The sequence below is a fragment of the Podarcis vaucheri genome, assembly GCF_965113315.1.
Source record: "Podarcis vaucheri genome assembly, chromosome: 8".
NCBI lineage: Eukaryota > Metazoa > Chordata > Lepidosauria > Squamata > Lacertidae > Podarcis > Podarcis vaucheri.
The window spans coordinates 43863765-43887585 of NC_138766.1; the positions used below are offsets into that span (position 1 = coordinate 43863765).

General features: G+C 41.3%; 1 protein-coding gene and 1 long non-coding RNA gene across 2 annotated transcripts in view; one reads left to right on the forward strand and one right to left on the reverse strand.

The window, feature by feature from the left end:
• Nucleotides 1–23821, reverse strand: part of LDLRAD4 (low density lipoprotein receptor class A domain containing 4) — a 263298-nt gene that overhangs the window by 210255 nt on the left and 29222 nt on the right. The window contains exon 2 of the mRNA XM_082235210.1: nt 1734–1824. The gene's annotated coding sequence lies outside the window, so the exon portion shown is untranslated. The remainder of the gene's footprint in view (nt 1–1733; nt 1825–23821) is intronic.
• On the forward strand, nt 516–18389 carry LOC309539247. Its single transcript, XR_014222786.1, has 3 exons — nt 516–604; nt 10748–10828; nt 18165–18389. It is a non-coding gene; the product is annotated as an uncharacterized lncRNA (long non-coding RNA).

Below are 23821 nucleotides of genomic sequence, written 5' to 3' on the forward strand. Positions count from 1 at the left end.
ATTCTACAGTGCAACTTCTGCAGTTCCACAACCTTGCACCCTAATTTCCAGCTAAACCTGAAGTAGAAAACTCTCAGCTCTCTCATTGTCTCCAAATCTGAATGGTAAAACACCTTTTAACTGTTTTTCTCTAATTTTAGCAAAGCTTGAGGGTGTTGCACTATGTTACCTTCCCCAAGTTCTGACTGCATCACATTCCAAGAGAGAGAGAGAGATAGAGAGAGAAAAGAGAGAGAAAGAGAGAGAGAGAGACTCCTGGGTACCAGGGTAGCATTTCCCATTGTTAGCTCCCTTTGATAAAACATCAACAGATCATCCTGGACTATTAGCCAGGAATCAACCTGGAAAAGAGATGGTCAGCCAGCAACCCTCACACAATATGGCAGCAGTGGAGAACCCAGGCCTGCTGGGCCATTTAGGCCAAATCACACTCACCTGCCTTATTATGACATCAGATAGTGGTCAGGTAGTGCTGTGCTTAGCAATCTGCAAGCACAAACAATCAGCTGAAGATCAGCCAACTGTCAATGCTTTGTGGGCTGTGTCTTCACCCACATGGTTTCATTTCAGAAAGTGTGGGTAAAGATAGGTCGCCTGGTGTGAGGTAAGCGGACCCTCCCATTGGTCAGATTTCACCCACAGTGGTTGGGAAAGATCTGACCAGCTACCCAGAACAAGTTACCCTCCCCTGCTATGTAGCATAGATAAAAATAATATGAGACAGGCAATACCCCCAACAATACCCCCTGCTTTATGACAGCAGTGGAGAACCTTTGGCCATTCAGATGTTGTTGATCTACAATGCCCATCTGCCCTAGCAAGCACAGAGAATTGCCAGGGGTGATGGGAGCTGCAGTTCAGCAACATCTGGAAAGCCAAAGTTTTCCCACACCTGCTTTATGGAGAAGATTATATGAACTTGTATTGAAAGGACAAATAGTTCCACATGCCTATGGCCACCTTTTGGACTTTATTTAGCATATAAAAATGTATGGTTTGACTTGTGTTCCCATTGTCCTTAGCTGGTGTTGGGGGTGAGTAGGAATTATTGGTGATACGTATGTTTGATATAGACTTCGCTGTTTCAGCAGAAATGTCTGAGAAAACACAATTGTGTCAGTTTTTCTAGGAGCCATGAAACTTTTTCTCTCTTTTGTAGGCAGAGAAGACATTTCTGCAAACAGCTGGCTCCTCTCCTAAGTGCTGCACCTCTTAGTTATTCGTATCCAGAGGAATGCAGGCAAGGAAATATATGCCTTTTTTGAAACACAATCTCTAAGAGGAGGCTGTGACCAGCAAAGTGTCTAGCCTGTCTACAAAATGAAAACCTTTTCTATTGCCTACCAAATGAAAGCGGCAGCATGTGCGATCGGTCACTTTAATTTTTAATTTCAGTCTTCATTGTAAGAAAGACTATCTTTATTATCATTCTAATAGCCACATTTTAAAATCTTTGCAAACCATTTCAAACTATTGATCTTGAGGTATTTGGGGAGAATTGACATCTGTCTGGTGTCCGCCAACCTTCCCCTACAGCTGTTTCGGGGTATTACATCTATCAGTCCCAGTCAGCATAGTAGTCCAAAACATTTGGATGGCACCGAGTTGGGTAAGAGTGTTGGAGAAGATGGGGGAAACAATCAAGAATGACAGGGCTACTCAAAACAAAACTTAAGAGTTTCTGTATCAGGTGGGAGGTGGGCTGTGGAGACACCACACACAGCTCTACTTACCAAGGCAGACATCGGAGAATCACAGTATCCCTTTGAAACCAGTTCAAGTGGATATGAGCACTCTGGAACCAGGCATGTGATGGCAAATATTCTGAGAAGGAAACACAGAGAAGAAATCTCAGCCACGAATATTTCCAAACTCTTGATCAACTATTGCAGTGATCAGAAGAGTAATTATTATGCATTTTCAAGACAACTCAGAAGCTGGACATCCTTTAGAAGGACTTTCTACACAGGAGGACTCTGCTCTATAAAATATCGCTCCAATAATCATAAAAAGGTTAACACTTTCTCACTATTGGTGGGGTTTTTAAGGATGGAATTCAACATCCTGCTAATACAATCGTTCCATCAGCATTTCTGCTTCCCAGATGGAATAATGTGCCTCACCTCCACGTGCTGTTCTGGAACTTCTCCCAACCCCCAAGAGATGATTTGGAGGAGGGCATGAGAGGCAGAGAGGAAGGAAAGCGCTGTTGCACTAGCAGGAGTCATTGTGTTGGCTCCTGCCAGTACAACGATTTAGTTGAATTGAAACCTAAATATTAGGTTATATGACTTTAAAAATTACATTTTAAAAAACCCAACTTATTAGTATTTTTTTTAAAAAAAACTGACTTGTTAATGGATTACCACTGTTTAGTCATTGACTTTGTTGGTCTCCATTGTTAGCCAGCAAAATATTGTATTTCACCATTTTCTTTGTATGTATTATGCAAATAAATGCAATACACATGTGGTTGTGGGAGGGGGGGTGTTTATAAACCTGATGGTTTGTGACAGAGAAAATGAGACCTGAATACTTCCCTTTTAAAATGTAATCAGAATCCTGAAGAGAAGCAGGTACCTCTCCTAAGCAAAGTTTCAACCAAGTGAACAAGTCAAATCATCAGTGGCTTTCCAAATATGCCATTTTAATTTTAGTTGAAAGAACAAGTGCTGACTTTGCTCAATGTTCTTTAGTCTATGATGTTGCTCAAAACAACCAGAACTCGTATGTTCACAAATCCTTGTGTACAACCATATCAGTTCAACTCTACGGCAGTCTCAGTCCTAGGCAATTTGTAAGTGAACTCATCACATCTTTGCTTCAGATTCCATTAGGGTTGTGTGTCTGTCTCTCTTTACACTCAGGCCTTGCCAGTATGTAGGATTAAACGACTTTCCAAGGTTGAATAAGCCACCATCTGTCTGTTTTGCATGGTGCTGTTTGCCATCCGGGAGGCTTGTCCCTCAGAGCGTGTTCCTACCATATGTCACCCTCAAGTGATCAGCCATGCCAAGACATTTGAGGGGGGGGGGAATGACTAAGTCTAGCTGGAAAACCCTCTCTAGAATTCCAGAGGAGGTTCTCCGAGGCTGTGTTTGTCAAACTGTTCAATCCTTCCTAACCTCCTGCGATAGCCATCTGCCAGGAACTTTAGAGATATGTTGTCCAAAAGCAGAAACCCATTCTGTTTGGGTGATGTAACAATACGCCATTTGCTAGCGACAGCTCATGCAACTTTAGCTGTTTTAAAAGGCAAAATCCAGCAAATGCAAAACTGAACAGAGTTTAGAATGCCATATTCATCCTCCTATCTAACCAACCACATTAATATGAAGTATAAAACCTGTTATGCCTTGACGAATCAACAAAGGAAAACTAATGAAACACCAATTAATTTTTTTTTAAAGTATTGCGAAACAATTCCAAACAAATAATCAGTGAGTGGTAACCAATGATCTCTGTCCACCAACAGAAGGAATCAACCAGCGTAATGGGGGAAGCACACAATTTTTAGGAATTCCGCTACCCTGCAGCCCCTCATGCACACACACACACACACACACACACACACAAAATAAATATTCTCTGGAGAATTGATGCCTTCTCTTACAATAATCAAACAAAGGATACAAAAACTGATCTCCAAACTTTTAAAGATAGACTTTCCCTGGGAAGAAGTTTCCCAGCTAGACTGAATGATTTAGGGATAATCTGTCAACAACAACAAAAATATGACTCATCATACTACTCAGCACACAGAAAGCTCATCGTGAATAATTGCTCTTAGTTTTAACTCCCTCATTTATGTTGTACATAAGTTGCTGCTTGAACATGTAGCATGAAGTTTCTACACCTCAGTGATAAGCAGTCATATTTCTAAATCAGAACAGTCTTCTTAAGATTTATCCTAGTGATAATGAAATCAGTACCAAAAAGGGCGTTCAATGGTAACTTCCCTAGCTAACACTTTAGATTTCCTCCCCCTCTCCAAACCTATAATAACAATAATGTCATATTAGATGTGGAACTGTGTATTCCCAAAGTGTTTTACAGTAAGGCAATTTTGCTCAATCTGGAATCTATTCTCATCAATATAATAGTCAGCTAGTGCTCCCTACCTTTATAGGTCAATTTTGCTAGATTTTGCATTTCACCATTTATCAAAGCATCTATCTTACAGTATGGCATTTATAAGAATATCGAGAGACGTAATACTAAAGTGTCTGGGGCTCAAAATGAAATGGATGAATACTGACAGTATAATTTTAGGACAGTGAGTCCAATTCAGAAGTATTCTTGTGGCACTTGGTCCAAATCTGGATCCTTCTCCAGGCTCAAGGATCTTATTGGCACTTTGTGTTACCTAATCCTTTTTGCTTACAAGCTGCTGTAGTTGCTTCTAAAGCTGTGGTGCCTTTTTCCAGCAAGCACTGGAAGAGTGGGCCTGTGGATGCCAGGCTTTCTCTTTTTTCCATTTACAGAGCAGAATGTGAAGGGTGCAGTCTCTCACTACCCAAATTCCCCCGAAGCACAGCAGAAGCACACCCCATGTGCTTTCTCCTTTGGTGTGCCTTGTCAACATGAAATCACCTTCCAAGGCCGAGCCAATATTGTTTAGACAGCTTTGTTGTTGATGGCCGTCTTGTGGTCCCTGTTGAAAAGGCAATACCTCATCTGTTGAGTCTTCCTTTGCCTTCTACCATATTTCCCAGATGTTCCTTTTTTAAATCTGCCTATATATACTCCTTCAGGATTGTTCTTGTGGAATAATTTCCATGGAGCAGTTCCATCCTATGCGATGTTTACCGTAAATCTTCCTTGCAGCCAGCGGATTTCTGTACAAACTTGCCTGGGGGTAGCCTTGTCCTATTTTCCTCTTAGATGGCTTTGGCATTTACAAAGCTTGAGAGATCATGCTTCTGAATTTTCCAGTCTGAAGAGCTCAAGCCAAAATAGCAGGGAGGACAGCAAACCTGCTCTTTGTTTGGCTTAAGGCAGCTGGTTCTGCTTTTCCTTTGACCTGGAGCGATGGCATCATTCCTGAGATTTGATGTGAAAGTAGTAGAGGCAAAAGAGAAGGCACACTTTTCAGCAGAGGAGTGTAATCTTGGTACAGCATCAAACCTCAAAAATGCTGGTCTTTGTGCTTGCCCTCATCTCGGGTACAAATTCATATTCAGTTTAAAGTTTTAAAGACTGTGTTGGGGGTTTTATTAAAAAAAAATACATATGGGTATCCTACTAGTTGGTGATATGGGTTATTTTATTCTAATTTTTCGTAACAGCAAGGTTTTCCATAGAGTTTTAGAGAATAGTTAATGATCTTGCTGCTGCATAAAATTTATGCTGCAGTACAGTTGTATGAAGCTTTGTGTGCATTTGATTCCATGTTGAAATGCCCATCTTGACACCCAGCTAAGTCAACTTTCCTGTCTACATCTCTGCTGAGTATTATGATGGCCACCAGACAACAACACGGCTAACCTGTAAGCCAACCTGAAAACTGGTGCTTCTTCACAAAGTCCAACTGGAAAACTGTTAGGCATATTTGAATAACATAAACATTTTAATAAATATAAGGCGTGACCTGTGGAGCACAACTTTTCCTAGAAATTTAAATTAGTGCTTCAAACCAAGTTTGAATAAGAGTTGCAAACCTTGATAAAAGTGTTAACCACTGTGCAGATATAACTAGACCAGAGTTAAAATTAAAAAAAGGAGAGTGAGGGAATCCATGGGAATCCATGATGCACTCCCAATCTACTTAAGCATGGTTAAGAGAGCAGAGACTTCTTCTCTGAGCCAAAGTTTACCTTACAAATGTATAGTTCTAAACATGAGAGCCACTCTAACATGAATCAGTTCATGAGCTTGGATATTGTTGGATCACAACTCTCATCATCCCTCACCATTTTTTAAAATGTATGTTTTTTATAAAATTTAAAACATTCCTTACCTACTCTTCATTGAACAACCATTTTAGAGTGAGTTACATTTAAAACCACTTCAAATTCACAATGCTGTTACAAAAAGCAAGGCAGGTAAGTCAAAAGCAGTGAAATAAAAATGTAAGTATTTCCACTAGAAGCCTGGGCTAAGAACCAGGTCTTTTGCTGGGATCTAAAAGGGTAGGCACCAGCTGTACCACAGTCACAACTGGTCATGCTGGCTGGGACAAAGGTCCAACAATGTCAGGAGTGCCATGGTTTCCCCATCCCTGTTTTAAGCCAAACTACATTTGAGGAGGCTCTGTTCAGTGGAGCACCCCTAACATCTATTGCATCCATGCAATTAGTTGTTCCAGTTTCCTTGCCAGCTCCAATTTCACACTCCACACTGAAACCTGTTTCTTTCACCATCACATCTAGACAGTGGGCCTTGGGTTGCAAGGAGGAGGGAGGTATGCTTAGAATCCAGATGGTCTATAACTATGCCTCCATTCCCAAATGCATGAGGCTATCTTGATGATTCAGTCATCTGAAAAATAGTACTCTCTACTGGTAGGAAGCTGCCTTATACAAGGTCAGACTATTAATCCACCTACATCAGTGTTGTCTACACTGAGTGGCCAAGGTTCTCCAGTTCTAGACAGGAGTCTTTCCAACCACTAGCTGGAGATGCGAGGGGATGAACTGGTGACCTCCTGGATACAAATCATGTGTTTTTCCCACTGTGGTCTCGAGTCAGACTGCTCCCAAGTCAACCTGCATGCGTTGTGAAGTACTAATGTGTCAAAGAAACAATTCAGGGCCCAATACTGTCTTCTGCAATTCTGGAGTATAATGTTGGCCAATGCTAGACTACAGAGCACAATTTTGCTTGCTACTGTTTTAGCTGTGGAAGCTATCCAATTGCATGCCTTTTATCAGCCTGAATAACTAAGGTGAAGACTGGCCTGTAAGGCAAGAATATATTCTTATTAATATATTCCTGGAGGTCAAGACGAGTAGTATCAGTAGAAGATTATAGCAGAGGCTAGAAGATCTTTGATATTATGGGAAAGTAGAATTGCATATCTGTTGAAAATGATAATTTATGGACTAATACTCATATAGCAAAGGTGGAGAAACAATGAAAGCTGCACAGGAAAGAGAAAATTTTAGAGGTCAGGCAGAATTCCACTTCAAGACAGAATGGAGATGTGAGACAGCACAGCTAGGAAAGACCAGGGAAAGGTTACATGCACAGTGAGAAACAGAAGGGAACTGCAGAGAAGATGGATCGGTAAAAAGCAGTAGACCTTTCATGTTACAGCACTGAATCCACACAAGTACATCATCACTAATGAAGATGAGCCAAGAGACCACCATGGGGCTATTTTAAAATTCTTGGCAAGCCCCTACAGAGGAGGGTCATCTAAAGAGCTTGGCTCCAGGTTCTTTCATTGTTGTGTAAAGAGAACCGCAAGTCTGAATTGCAATTGATGGAGTGGCATGAAATAGGCTGTCAAAACAATACCTGTTTTGTTGGTAAAAAGAAATATTTTAACACACTTTTTTGCAGTCAGTGAGGAATGAACGCTGCAGTGATGAGCATGTGCAATAGTGCACCTACGACATCAAACCAGACACAAGCCAAAACAAGAACTGAGACATCTTTCTCCCCATGTAGCTCCAATCTGTAACGGCAAGCAGCTAAACAACATGCTCTCCAGCCAGATGGCTTAAATAAAAAGAACACTTTTTGTTAATTAGGAAATAAATGAATCTGCTGTTAATACAACATGTTACCAATGCAGGAGACCAGTTTAGATTTGGGGGCACTTGGTCTTTCCAAGCAAGAGCACCGGCAACAGCTTCCACAGGGCAGTAGCTGGCTTTTGTAAAACGACATCAACCTCTGCCAGTACCCACTGAAGCACTATTTTCTAACAGAAAAACAAAATAAAAGCACGGTGAATATTGTGTAGTTGCATGGAATGGAAGTCACCCATGTGGACTCATTTAGCCTGGCAAATATGCACATCACATTCTGTTTTAAGTATTTTATTTTCATGTGATCTTTATGTCTGCAACAAGATCTATGGACTACAATCCAAATCCAGTCCAAATCCTCAGGCTAATTCTCTCCCACTTCCTTTGCACATGGCCTTTCCCCTTTTTTCCCTCCAAGGAGAGGAACACACGAGTAGCCACTTAGCCATCTAAATATAATGGTGGCTATCTAAAGAACTTTTAACTGAATTAAGATTAAAAAAGGATGTGTACAAAAAATGGAAAAGGGGGGAAACCACCAAAGAGGAATTCAAACAAATAGCCAGCACGTGTAGACACAAAGTCAGAAAAGCTAAAGCACAAAATGAACTCAGGCTTGCTAGAGAGGTTAAAAGCAACAAAAAAGGCTTTTATGGGTATGTTCGTAGCAAAAGGAAGAACAAAGAAACAATGGGATCACTCAGAGGAGAAGATGGTGAAATGCAAACAGGGGACACAGAAAGGGCTGAACTACTCAATGCCTTCTTTGCCTCAGTCTTCTCCGATAAAGAAAACAATGCCCGACCTGAAGAATTTGGAGCAAATGATTCAGCAAAGGAAACACAGCCCAGAATAACTAAGGAGATAGTACAAGAATATTTGGCTAGTTTAGATGTATTCAAGTCTCCAGGGCCAGATGAACTGCATCCAAGAGTATTAAAAGAACTGGCAGATGTGATCTCAGAACCACTGGCAGTCATCTTAGAGAATTCCTGGAGAACAGGCGAAGTCCCGGCAGACTGGAGGAGGGCAAATGTTGTCCCTATTTTCAAAAAGGGGAAAAGAGAGAACCCAAATAATTACCGCCCAGTCAGTCTGACATCAATAGCAGGGAAGATTCTGGAGCAGATCATTAAGCAAACAGTCTGTGAGCACCTAGAAAGGAATGCTGTGATCACCAATAGTCAGCATGGATTTCTGAAAAATAAGTCATGTCAGACTAACCTGATCTCGTTTTTTGACAGAATTACAAGCCTGGTAGATGAAGGGAACGCTGTGGATGTAGCCTACCTTGATTTCAGCAAGGCATTTGACAAGGTGCCCCATGATATTCTTGTAAAGAAGCTGGTAAAATGCGGTCTTGACTATGCTACCACCAGTGGATTTGTAACTGGCTGACTGACCGAACCCAAAGGGTGCTCATCAATGGTTCCTCTTCATCCTGGAGAAGAGTGACTAGTGGGGTGCCACAGGGTTCTGTCTTGGGCCCGGTCTTATTCAACATCTTTATCAACGACTTGGATGATGGACTCAAGGGCATCCTGATCAAATTTGCAGATGACACCAAACTGGGAGGGGTGGCTAACACCCCAGAGGACAGGATCACACTTCAAAACGACCTTGACAGATTAGAGAACTGGGCAAAAATAAACAAGATGAATTTTAACAGGGAGAAATGTAAAGTATTGCACTTGGGCAAAAAAAATGAGAGGCACAAATATAAGATGGGTGACACCTGGCTTGAGAGCAGTACATGTGAAAAGGATCTAGGAGTCTTGGTTGACCACAAACTTGACATGAGCCAACAGTGTGACGCGGCAGCTAAAAAAGCCAATGCAATTCTGGGCTGCATCAATAGGAGTATAGCATCTAGATCAAGGGAAGTAATAGTGCCATTGTATTCTGCTCTGGTCAGACCGCACCTGGAGTACTGTGTCCAGTTCTGGGCACCACAATTCAAGAAGGACACTGACAAACTGGAACGTGTCCAGAGGAGAGCAACCAAAATGGTCAAAGGCCTGGAAACGATGCCTTATGGGGAACGGCTAAGGGAGCTGGGCATGTTTAGCCTGGAGAAGAGGAGGTTGAGGGGTGATATGATAGCCATGTTCAAATATATAAAAGGATGTCACATGGAGGAGGGAGAAAGGTTGTTTTCTGCTGCTCAGGAGAAGCGGACACGGAGCAATGGATCCAAACTACAAGAAAGAAGATTCCACCTAAACATTAGGAAGAACTTCCTGACAGTAAGAGCTGTTCGACAGTGGAATTTGCTGCCAAGGAGTGTGGTGGAGTCTCCTTCTTTGGAGGTCTTTAAGCAGAGGCTTGACAACCATATGTCAGGAGTGCTCTGATGGTGTTTTCTGCTTGGCAGGGGGTTGGACTCGATGGCCCTTGTGGTCTCTTCCAACTCTATGATTCTATGATTCTATGATTCTAATTTAGGATAACATGGCAACCACACAGTCAGAAACCAAGGATTCTTAATAGCCAACTTCCATATAGTTGGAAGTTCATCTAGCCCAACTCTTTGCAGATGCAGGAAGTTGGACCTGTTTCCTATGCATTAGAATAGCTGTGTGTAATAATACTATGTTTTAAAAGGCAATACTGTTGTGTTTATAAATAACAGGAAGAGGTTAAATGGGGCCATAACTGTATGAAGCTATAGAGACATCAAAACTAGGCCTGTTACCTTATATAGTACAGTAGACTAGAGGATTCAAAAGGATTCAAAAGCTTTGGAGGCCATTTAAGAATGTTCTATTTGCCCCCATTAGTTTAGAAAGGCCAATGAGCAGGCGGCTCTAGAGGTATATAAGGGAAAACACAGCCCTTTCCAGGGGTGGTATGATCTAGTGCTAGGAAGGAGGTGAAGATGTGAATATTAACTTATACCACTTAAGGCAGAGGCGCAAGTTATGAGAAGACTTCAGAGGTGGTTATCCAGTTTCTGGTCAGTGTGACAGTATTATGCAGCTGGCCTTAAGAAGGAGGAATTCATCAGAGGAAGACACCATGACTCCTTCTTGCTGTGTCCTGGTCCACAGGTCCCTAATCAAAAGGAAGACTTCAAGGGAAGCTGAAGCAAGATTTCCAGAGAAAAAAGCATCCATCACAAGAAGCTGATGGTGAGTAACAGCTAAGAAACTCCATTCAACCCTGTTTACTTCCAGTGAGTCCTTGCCCAGAGCTGGTACTTAACCAGATTGAGAGCAGGGGTGAAGTTAGGAAAATGATGAGTTTTAAGTAGGGAAATGAACTTATTTGAGGATGTAACAGTTTCCTTAAAGCAGGGGTCTGCAACCCGCGGCTCCGGAGCCGCATGTGGCTCTTTTACATCTTTGCTGCGGCTCCGGGGCGGATACTAGCAAGGGGAGGAGGCGCATTGTGCGCCCCGACACTCCTCACTGTGGCGGGCACTGTACTGGCTGTGACGTCGCATGGGGGCGGTGCGTGCGTTAGTAACGCACCGTCCCGACGTCACCTTCCCGCCCGCTGTCAGATTGTGGCTCCGGAGATATATTTGTTTTAAATGTCGCAATGGTTTTGCGGCTCCCAGTTGTTGTTTTTTCTTCGGAAACGGGTCCAAGTGGCTCTTTTTGTCTTAAAGGTTGCAGACCCCTGCCTTAAAGAGACAGTACACAATTCAAGGAACTACTGAAACGTTGATAATGTCTAATGATATAAATTCTAAGTAGGCTTTATCGATATCTATCTCTATATCTCTAAATCCATATATATGTTCATTCCATGTCTAAAGCCCACTACTGTAATATTAATTGTGCACAAAGGAGAAGAATTTATTAACAAGTTTTAAAGCTGGCAGTGTAATTTAAAGAACAAAACATTCAAGTTTATTTATTATACTGTCTGAGGAAGGATTGGTAGCCAGATCTGCCATAGCTTGGGGTGGGAAATACAACCAACAACTGGTGGGAAATAAAACCATGGTGGCCCTGTGCTGGGATAAGAACAGTGTTGCTCCATGTTTTTAGGTAGAGCATCATTTTTCCCACAGGCTGCAACTGACTTTGCAATTAAGGACAGTGCTGGACAGAAAGTACACTATGTGACAAAGGACACGGTTAGTGAAGTGTCAGCAGGTATAACCAACTAATTTTTCTGCTGAAGTGGAACAGGAAGGTCACTTGGGGACTCTAGCCAATCAGAACTCATATTCAGGTGCCCCCCTCCCCAAGGAAAGGTGCAGATATTTCCCTGGAAAAGTACATTTAGACTTAATTCAGCTACTGGTAGAAGCCGCTTGCTGGAGGAAGCCTCACTGTTACTTTCCCAGAGTTAATGAATAGCTAAATAAGGAAGTGCACTTGCATTTGATATGGTAAAAGTTCCAGGGAATTATCATTTTTTGCACTTAGTGGGGTCCATATATGAAGGTTGTTGCTATGGTCGGAAGTTTGGCTTAAATCAGGCATAGGCAAACTCTGGCCTTCCAGATGTTTGGGACTACAATTCCCATCATCCCTAGCTAACAGGACCAGTTGTCAGGGATGATGGGAACTGTAGTCCCAACCATCTGGAGGGCCGGAATTTACCTATGCCTGGCTTAAACCATTCCAGCTCCAAACTGAGCTTAAACCATTGTTGTTTTCTCCAGTTTCCTTGGCGATAGTGCCGTGTTCATTGCCTGAAGCAAAGCCAAAAGAGAACATATTTCTGGGACACATGCTAAGTTCCAATTAAACCAAGCTTTTTGTTAAAGACGACAACTGGCTGACCACATCTTCATACAGCTATTAATTCCCATTCTGACTAGCTGCCACTGCAAGGAATAGCTGCCTCAGCAACCGTCAGACCAAACATTAGCAGTGTGAGCATCCAAATCTGAAACTCTCACGCAGGCCTGTCTAATCCTCACTGGATGGCCTTGGGCAAATCACAAGTCTAAACAACGTTAGGAGTGTTATGACAATAATTAAATAAGATTTGTAAAACACTTCGTACCCTGGAAATACTATAGATATGCCAACTTGTCATCTCATTTCACGAGGGTAAAAGCTATCTTCCTTCTATCCCAAAGAGCTTTAATTTTAAAACATAAAAATTCCATCTTCCCCTGGTTAATTCCAGATCTGGCTTTATTGCAACACAGTTATGGAAACCAAGAATCAAGGGAAACTCTAAACAGGTATGCTTGACTGAGTACTTCCACACTCCATCCTGAACACTCATTTTTATTTTATTGGCATGTATGAATTTGAAACTATTACATTTATTCATTAGACCTACTAAGGATGTCCAGCTTATTAGCAATTCAAGACATGAAAATGTAGTTTTCAGATTTTTTCTTCTTTCACACACTTATATAAATGTTACAGGCATAAGAGTTTGGGGGCCAATGCTTCAAGAATTATTAATCCATCATTCACAGGTAGCTCATACACAGCAGTAGTCTGAGAATTATCCCACTGATAATCATCATTTATAAAAAAATTCATTTTTCTCATGATTTTGGGTGGGGGGGGTGCCTGGAGTAAAATGAATTTTTAAAAGGTCAATTAGGGATGTGGTTTGGCATGCATCATTTTTTGGTCTCCCAGCTAAAAACAGACAGCCTTTGTGCCTTGCAAAATAATAAATATGGATCCCCATCCCACCCCTCAAAATTATTTTACTCTGTGGGTGACTCTTTCCTTTTGAAGGTATTTGGATGCAAAAAAATGTGTGTAGAGAACAGTCAGAATAAATGTTCTGTACCCAAAAAGTGGGGCAGCAGTTGGGTACATAAACTGGAAAAAAAACTGTTCAGTAAGAAAAAAAATCACAGAAATGTTTCATGTTATTTTAAAGCTTTCATTCATGATATAATATTCTCTTGCTACATCTAAATAGCAAAAACTATAGCATTGTTTTGGAAAAATAAATCTATAAACAGCACAAAAAAGAAGTTACTTTTTGGAAACTTTTTTTCCAAGAGAGAAAAGGAAAAATACACAAAACGTAAACAAACAAACTATTGCAATTATGCTCCGTACTGCTAGTTACAGTTATTCATTATACAAGTCTTTCTCATTTAAGAGTCTTTCATGGCTCCAATGGAAAAATTACATTAATGTCAACCCAGCATTTTTATAAAGGAATTTTCTCCATATCTTGATTGCAAATTATTTTAGACTATAGTGCAATGAATTCCACCTTGTAAAGTGGGGGTGGGGAGAGAATGGGCAAAGTTCCCAGAATAATTTATTCTGCAGTCTAATTTTTTAACCCAATGTTGTACATTTTTTCAACATACTCATGATCTTTAGAAAAGTATTATTTGGGTGTGTAGCACAAAAGAATGTGACATCAAAACAATAAATACAGAGTGACTGTCACTGTGGTTAGTAGTTACTACAAATATGCCCCAGAAGTGTGCATTTTATTATGGAATAAAACATCATCTGCTGACTGTGGCTACAGACACATAACAAATTATTCACGACTAACGTTGGTCTATTCTTTCGCTTTCTTCTGCCGGAGGTCAGTCTACAAAGATCCACATATCAGAGCTAACGGTATAGCTACAGAACCAGTGTTGCCAAATTTTGCCATTACAGGGCCACTTATGGGAGACAGAAAAAAACCATTAGCAAGGCGACTTAGACAGATGGCTCCCTCTAGAGGTCATTGCTTTCTTCTAGGGGGAAAACAAGCCTTTATTTTATGTGGCAGACAAAGCATTCAAACTATGCACGCAAGTGATTTTCATTCTATGGTTCAGGACAGAAATCATGGCTATGACATATCAGGAGCAAGTTGGACACAGTTATTTTATTCACATTCCCAGCAACACAGCAAGAAAATTCTTACGCTGACATAGCTAACGGGCAGGAAACTAATACAAAAGGGAAAATTCTGCAAAATGTCACTGCCCCATTAAAACAGCTCTTTATTTGATGCTTTGCAGCATTTTCCTCCTTCTGGTTGCTTTCGTTATATTAAGAAGCAGAGTGTTCTGTAAACAGATTATCTTGGCAAATTTCCGTTTTGCGGAACCAATTTCAATCAGGGGAAGAAGAAAAAATACAAGGAAAAGACCAAATCCCTTGTCCCATTCCAACATTCATTCTGCACAATAAATTTCTTATTCAAAACAAAGGGTAACACGCTGGCAGCAAAGAAGTTCAGTCATTGGGAACAAAATCCAAGTGTTAAAAATAAAAATTAAGGCCACCCCAAGAAAGGCCCACTGTTTAAGGTGGAGTAACTGTTGTCAAACTTTGGCTGCCGGTTCAATGCTCCTAATAACAGGAGCTCACAGTTATTTTTTAAAATTAATTTGCTTTTAGTAACCTTTTCGCTTAAGTCCTCGTGAAAATACTTCCAAGCCACAAACTTGGCTCCTGAATTGCTTAATAAGTAAAAACTGCTCAGATGCTGGACACAGCCTCCAAGTATCCTGTAGTAATTTTGGATGATGCCAGAAGCAGAGAGAAATGTCTGCCTGGAGTAGGGGTGGGGAACCAGTGGCCCTCCATACATTGCTGGACTCCAATTTCCACTGGTCAGGGGTGATGGGAGCTGCGAGTCGCAATCACAGTGATCATAGAATTGTAGAGTTGAAAGGAACCACGAGGGTCATCTAGACCAACCCCCTGCAACGCAGGAAACTTTTGCCCATCATGGGGCTCAAACCCACGACCCTGAGATTAAGAGTCTCATGCACTGCCAACTGAGCTATCCCAGGGGCCCAGAAACATCTGGGAGGGCAACATGTTCTCCACCCGTACTCCGGTTAGAGACCCCTAACAACTGAAGTGGCATGAGGAAAGAAAGACCTTATAAGATATTACTGAAGCTGTGGAGCAATGCCTTTGCAGGGCATTGTATATTAAGTTACACATCATACCCTTCAACATGTTGGGAGGGCAAAGCAGGACACACACACCCTCACCATCCCAGCCGCCCACCCGATCTCCTTGTCCCACCCCCTGCCCGATCTCCATGCTCTTTCCACGAGCTTACTTTCAGAACAAATGCTATATATTTTTCAACATGCAATATACCTATGCATAATATATGTGGACAGATTTTTAAATATTATGGTAATTTCCTTTATGCGTGTGTTAATATATCATGATCCATGCAGATTAACAGAAATAAAAATTCAAATAGACTAGTACATTAGAAAACCTGACTGCATGGAGGATGCTTCATCTTTCAAAAAACGAAACACTTATTTGCTTGTGTTAAAAAACAACCCAGTAATGAAAAGAACAGCTAATCTTTTAGAAAGAGAGAGAGAAATTATATTTGAATTGTTAATATTCTAATTAACACCTAAGATTAGTTCAGCTGTTTTGTTCTCTGTCTCTACCAGGCAATTTCCTCCCATTTTTTCCAACAGCCTTTCATCCACCAAAATTTGAGAGAGAAAATAATTGTACTAATTCGTTTAGCTAAAAACCCACAAAATAACAGAAGGGCTTGACCTACCAAGTCAAGGTATAAAGGTGCTTAGAATTCCTTACTGACAACTAGCTATATCATGCTCCTTGAAACATCCCATAATTCCTAGCAATTCCTAGCTGTTTTGATAATGGAAGATTGAAATGAGGAAAGAGACCACCTGAATGAGAGAAATGGAAAAGGGCATACGCAACATGTTAAACACTAAGATACAGCAGGCAGTAGCTTGATAACTTGGTTCAAAATGAACATTAGTTTGTATCTCATAGCAGAACAGGAGAAATTCACCAAGAAATGAGCCATACTAAACAACTTGCCAAGGCTTTATGGTTAATGAGAAAACACTTCTATGCATGGAAGTTTCAGCTAGCTAGAATATGTAGCGCACCAAAGCACACAGAGAGCTCTGTCTCGAAGCATAAGGACGATGGAAGAAATCTACTGGCCTTGCATGCATGCTGTCATACTGAATTACAGACAAGATGACAAGCTAAAGACCCGGCCCGCGGTCTCATCACTCAGTCATCTATCCAATCCCATCAATTGAGCAAGACAGCAACACATGTCCCCTCTAGCTTAAATGACAGCAAAACCGTGGGTTGTAATCATAGGTCATCTTAAAAGGACACTTGTCATTAAAGATAGCTTAGTTTGGAAACATTATATTTATCAAGAATATAACTCCCCTCTGCTCAATTTTAGCTAAATTCAGTAATCCGAAGACATTAAGCATTAGAAGTCAAAAGGCAGTAGTGAGAATGCAGAATTGGTTAAGGACAGCCTCTCATATTCCATATTCATAAAAGTAGGAGCTTTCAAACAAGTGGTCTGCAAACATACGGTCTGAGGATGCAGACTCATGTAAGGACATTCCATGCAATAGAGCTAAGCAACTTGAGTTCCTACCCAGTGGGCAGCAGTATAGAGCAGTGTTTCCCAAACTTTTGCTACCATGGACCACTTGGAAATTGCTGGTTTTTCTGCCTGTCATAGCAATTGTAATGCACTACGCTAGATGCTGTATGTGTGACTTTTAATTGTATTTTTACTGCTTCTTTTATTTCTTATATTGTATAATTGTAACATGCTTTGGACCAGCTGAACGAAGCTCGAGGACCACAGTTTGGCATAGAGTGTACAGAAAACAGTTATATAGTTCTCTTGGAAGTCACAAGGTACTCAGTATGGAACAGGTTCACCACCCATCACAAATCCTGTTTCCTCATCAGAATCCTGCCAGAGGGCAAGCTGTCTCACAGATGCACTATGCACCAAAGATGACTTCAGGGGACAGCAAAGATTTTCTCACCTCCACTCAATTTTCCTGCTACCTCATTTGCTCTTCCAGATTTCAGTCACAGTTTATTAAAGTCCAAGAAAACATAGATTAAATCCTTGCTGCCTATGAGCTGTGCTTGGCAGAAGTGGGTGGAGTAAGTAGAAAAGGATGGAGGGACGTATCCTGCACAACGCAATTTTCACTCATGCAAAGGGAATTCCTCTTGTCCTCCCTCATTCGGCTCCACTCCCAAATCTGCTCCAAAGGCTCCCCCAACCCTCTGAAGCAGATGTTGAGGATACACAGTGGGAGGGTCACAGGCATAAGGAGAAGAAAGGGAAGTTCTGTTGCACACCTGGAAGTTTGTTGGGCAAACATGTGCAGCAGTTGCTGCAATCCCAAGTGTTTGAAACTGAGCAAGAAGCTGAGGTGGTTTCATGAGACAGAAGCCCCAAAAGAGAAGGGGAAGTGCCTGAAATGAGCAAAACAAAAAGGGGAACAGGCTTCAGTGCTCACAGATGCAAAACTTTACTGACGCTCAACACATTTTGAAGTAAAACAAAAACCTTCCTGTTCCCGACCTTGGAAAACTTGAAAGTTCTTAAGTTCAAAAGCACCCTACTTGAAAGCTGACCAACTCAAAAACCAATTTGAAAAAGTAAAGCAAAACATTCTGTTCACACCCTGCCCATCTGTGCTGAACCTCTGCATTTGCATCAAGTAGCATCAGAGCCCATTCTCCCTTTTTCCTTTCCCTTTCTTTTTTGCACCAGTGTTGGAGCCAGCTGGACCCAAGGACAGAGCTGGAGACTGGGTGGGCAGAGGCTGCAGCAGCTGCATCTTGGCCAGGGAAGCCACAGAGAAAGCAATGAGACAGGCGGCGACATATACAGCCCCATATTGCAAAATACCTCTGGAGAAGCCACAGCTCAGAGCCTTGAAGAAGAGAAAATGGGGTAAGCAAAGGGCAGGTGGAGCTAACCTGGCTCAGCCCCTGCTTATCAGAATAAATTCCTGAATCATGTCCATCTTTCTGTATTATTTGAGGATGCAGGATGGAAGATTTCGGCCTCTATGATGCTGAACTCCCACCCCCCACAAGCCCAGACACTGTGGCCCTCCCCAATAATGGTCTCAGCCACCTGTTCACTCATCAGACTGGAGGTGCCACTGTTTTGTGCCTGGAATATGTTTTTTAAGAAGTTTGGGAAGCTAAAGCTGAAGCCTTCCTGTGACACAAAAGCTGCTAGTTCTGGGTTTGTACATGGTTGCACATTAGATTCAGCTCTAAATCATCCTAGTATAGTCGTTTCTCAAACACATTCCAGACACCCCTTCATGACAGCTGCATCTCCAAAAAGAACTAGACTTGCATGACAATATGTTAGAAGAGCACTCAAAATAAACTAATGTCAGGAAATGTGTTTCAAAATTTTCACTGAAATAATTCCTACATGTACAATTTTCCCATCATTCTGACAGAGGAATGCTTTTGCTCAACTCAGACGTAACTCAGAGCTTTTAAACATATAAATGTTTTCCAAATAATTGCACCTTCAGAGAGATAGCTATTTCAATGTAACAACCTTAATATTTTCATCTAACATATGCTATGCATGATTATGCATTTACAGCAAAGTGCAGTTCTGGAATTACATTTTTTGTATTGATCCTTTCCACCCAATTTATTCTTCATGTTGAACATCCCTCTTTAACACAGATCTACATGCAACAGCTGCTCTTTTGCCTTATGCAAAAGGGAGTCTCAAAACAAATTATCTGCATTGCTCTTCCAACGTAGGAACTTTATCAAGTAACATAACACCAATCAAAACCACATATTTGTAATGATAGTAAACAAGTATCCACATATATTTATAGAAGTTAATGCTAAGGATCCAATCCTGCGAACTAATGCAATGAATTAGCAGCTTAGAGGATCAGGCAAAATTGTTAAATGCTCCAGTATGACTGCAAATGATGCTAGAGCAACTTTTAATGAAGTTGTCGAAACGCCCCTGGACAATCCTGGAACCTAATGATCATGCTACTTTGCACCTGTATTTTATGCAGTAACATCAAATTTGGTGCAAATGAATATAGATGGTTTGCATCTGCTGCCATGGCAGAAACCACTTTTGGCACTGGAGCAGCTAAATTTACAGGGTCAAGCTGTTGTTTGAATGAATCACTAGTGCACAGAAATAAAGGGAAGACAAATTGAAGAATTATGTAGGCTCTAGCTCATCACAAATTTTGAATATCAGGATTAAAATAATTGCACAATTATTTATCTGCATCCAAGAGGTAACACATGACAAACTGCTTTTGAAATGTCCCTGAAGTCTCACAAGCGATTTTGTGATATGTTCTCCAAAAAAAAGACAATAAATATAAATATGCACAAAATCCAAATGGTTTACCTAAAAGCAGCCATTTGAATTCTAGCTACAGTATTCCACATGAAGCAAAGGGAAACTTAGATCAAGACAGTTGTTTATATAAAAGCCAGGGCTTTTTCGGCTGTGGCTCCGATCTGGTGGAGCGCTCTGTCACAAGAGACTAGGGCCCTGCGGGACTTGACATCTTTCTGCAGGGCCTGCAAGACAGAGCTGTTCCACCAGGCCTTTGGTCAGGGCACAGCCTGACTCCCTCCTTTGACAATCTTCGCAGAGCTCTGGCCCAGTGGTTGCCATCAGTTTGATTTTAGTTAATTTTATAATGAATGATTTTGGTATGTTTTACTATTTTATTGTTGTTAGCCGCCCTGAGCCCGGCTTCGGCTGTGGAGGGCGGGCTATAAATAAAATTATTATTATTATTATTATTATTATTATTATTATTATTTAAAGTAAATACAAAGCACAAAAAATAGATGTCATTTTATCTCATGATTTATGCACATGTACTTATTTATGATACATGTGAAGCAATAATCCAGAATAGTAGGAAAATACCAGAGGTAGATTCCAGCAAGAAGTTGAGTACAGTTAAGGTTATAATTCTACACTTCCATGTAAATGTGTAAGTCCCATCAATGGGATCTTTACTTCTAAGTAAACGCTATAAGGTTACATTGTAAGCTCCATTGAGTTCCATATGCTTTCATCTCACCCACTGAAATCAATGGAAACTGAAAGAATACTTAGAAAAGAAGTAAAATGCACTGCTGCGTGAAGGACTGATTTGGCTAGTCAGATACAATTTTTACATCAGGCCTAACTCTCAAACTCAAGCTATTAAGCTAATTTGCATTCTATGTGTGAGAGAAAGATGCACACACACACAAAGAAATTATATCACAGGCTGGAATGTCAAAGAAGACTGCAAGAAAAACAACAACACGTTGCTCCTGTCTAAAACACTAAGTACAAACCAAAGTGTTTCCTGATAAAAAATTCTGCATTTAAAAAGAAAACCCTTTTCTGAATGAAGGACTCAAAATGAAAGCTTGCAGAACTAGTGCAGACGCCAAGAAGGGCCCTGTATCATGAGGCAAAGAAGTGAGCAAAACAGGAGATGACTCTTCAGTGGGTGTCCGTGATATTTCCCCCCTGATGGCAAAGAGACAGTCTCCTTACAAGCTCTGTCAAGTTCAGCATGTTATGTGGTTTACTTCTCAGGTTCCTTCATGTTTTCCTTCCTATCACCAAAAATCAGTCTCCCTAGCAGTTGCACAGAGCAGTTTTTCCTGAGAACAAGCTGGTGAAATGACAGCAAAAAGTCACAAGGACATCTTAAGGCTGCAATCCTATGCACACTTAGTATGAAATACGTTTCATTTCACAAGCTGGGGTTTTACTTCCAGTACATTTGCAGAGGGTTGTGCCATTGGTTGTATATCGTGGACATGCTTTATGACATTGCATCCATTCATCGCAGTCATCTTTTATTTCTCTTCATAGCAACAAGGTTTTTGTAAGCAACCTTTTTTAGCATGGTACAATTTCTGGAGTTTTACCTTACACAAATGCTTTTCTGAACTTACTACTTCAGTTCAGTACTCTCTATTTTTTAAATTCATGTACGCTATGCATTCACTCCTTCCATCCCACCTCCACCCCAATTCGAAGGCTTCTTCACTGCCTGGTGCTGTGCTACCCTTCTTTGCTATTCTAGCTTCATTGCTGCTTAATACAAATGACAGTGAATAGTCCCCAATCTCTGAAGTGCCAGCAGAAAACACTGGGAGATGTGGATTTCAGTCAATTTTACTGTATTGCTAGTATAGACCACTGAACAAAACAGTAGGGAGCTCAGAAACAGTGGGAAGGAATGGAAACACACTGAGATAAACAGAATGACAAGTACCTACCTTGCACTCAATACGAACGCACAGGCCACGCAACTCAAAACATTCATGTCTTACACAGTTTGTCATATAATGCTGTGCATGAATGGAAGTCCCAGTGCCTGCTGTTAAAAAGAAAAACTTAGACTGCTGAATGCATTAGGGTGGAAACAATATACTTAAAATGTAGGTAGCATAGCAAGCAGAGCCAATGGATAAAATTGCATCAAGAATAAAGGAAGCCTGGAGCAAATAGATTCGTAAAATACTTCAAAAGCAAGACTAAAAATAAAACTGATTTATTTGCAGGACTGGGGAAATGCGAAAATTCTCATCAAACGGAGTTGGTAGACCATGTGTACTGTTTGAAGAGGGTTATTCACACCCTTGCGTGATGCTGGATGCATCATGCAAAACAATGAACAAATTCAAGGAGACTCAATGGGAATCAGAGAGCTTGTTTACAAGTTTGCTGTATGAATCCTTAACTTGCTTTAGGCTCTGATTTCTTTACTCAGAGGTTAACCAAAAAATCTACTGAAAGCAGTGAAAATAATGCTAACAATCAGAGTTTAAGTACTGACTGGCCAAGTTCAGATGAAATCCAAGTCTGATGCCGCAATGCAAAACTCACACTTGTATGTGCTTAATTTAGATTTTAAATCATGTTTGAAATATCCAGACCACACTCTCAGGACAGGGTTAAGTTTGGAACCCAGGGCCAATAGGTCTGTGCAGAGCTCAGAGCCAAAACAACATTCCTAGTTTGCTACCACAGGAATACTTCAAACAGTGATCTCCGAAGAGAGCACAACACAACATGATTTAGATACATCTATGTTACCAAGAATCCTACTTCCTATCGCCCAGGGGACTTTTTCATGTCCTAATGTAGCCTTTCAGGATACAGGCTTAGGCATCTAAGTGAAAAAAGAAGCATTTTCCTTAGCAAAATAGTTACATTAAACTAAGAGTGCTTATATAAACACAGATCACGTGCAGGAGTAGTTTTGAAGACCTTTACACTGAAAGGATTCCAACATATCTTGTGGAATCTCCAGAAAAGTGGACATACACATAACAAGAGTTTGGCTGTTGCAGTTCCTGTGCAATTGAATAGAGTTAAAGATGACTGCCAACACCCAGTACTTAGATCAGGGGTCGGCAACCTAAGTTAACCGGCCCATGAACCCCACCACCTGCTCAGGAACTCCACCCCCACCCACTCAGTCGGCTCCCATGCGCTGCACTAAACTGGCGCAGAGTAGAGCGGGGACTGCCTTCTGCGACACTGGCTGGCTTCCCATTGGCTGCAGGAGCTTCCTGCAGCCAATGGGAAGCTGCACATGCCTCCTCCGTGCTGGAAGGAGTGCCGAAAATAGCGTTTGCGCATGCATGCGCGCATGCATGCACACTCTGGCCCACCACGGTGTCTGCGGGACCATGAACCGGCCCAAGCCACAAAAACTTTGCCGACCCCTAACTTAGATACATGACACTGAGTGTTGAGGCCAACACTTCCTGAAATCCCCTGCCTGTATTACAAAGGATATTGGCCCACTACATAACATAAAATTCCTGCCCTAATGTACCATAGTTTAAGCCAGGAACAAGCTCTTCTCTTGCCTCCACATTTTGTGTGTAGACTTTGGCACTTCAAAATTTGGTCTGCTTCAGCTACAGTTCCCTGTTAAATGCAAAACAGAGAACCGTGGTTTACTAAATCAGGATCCAACTGAAAACTGTAACTAAATCACAGTTCTCTGCTTTGGCATAACAGGCAACTGTAGATAGAAAAGAACAGCGCCAAAGTCGGTGCATGAAACAAGGTGGTTGGGCGGCGGACAAGTGGGATCTTGTGAGCCAGTAATGATTCCTAGCTGCAAGAGACTAAACTGGCTATGCCTCTGAAAACTGGAGCGAGGGGGAAAGTTCCTATTCAAGTATCAGTAGTTAAATATATGCATTAATTAGCCTTTGTTGTAATGAGATGAGATTCAATATTACTGCTGGGACACAGTTGAGTAATGACCGCTATCCGGTATATGTGTTAATGTCAGTAGCAATGGGCCACAGTTCAGTGGTAGAATATCTGCTTTGCAAGCAAACAATTCCAGTTCAATTCCCAACATCTCCAAG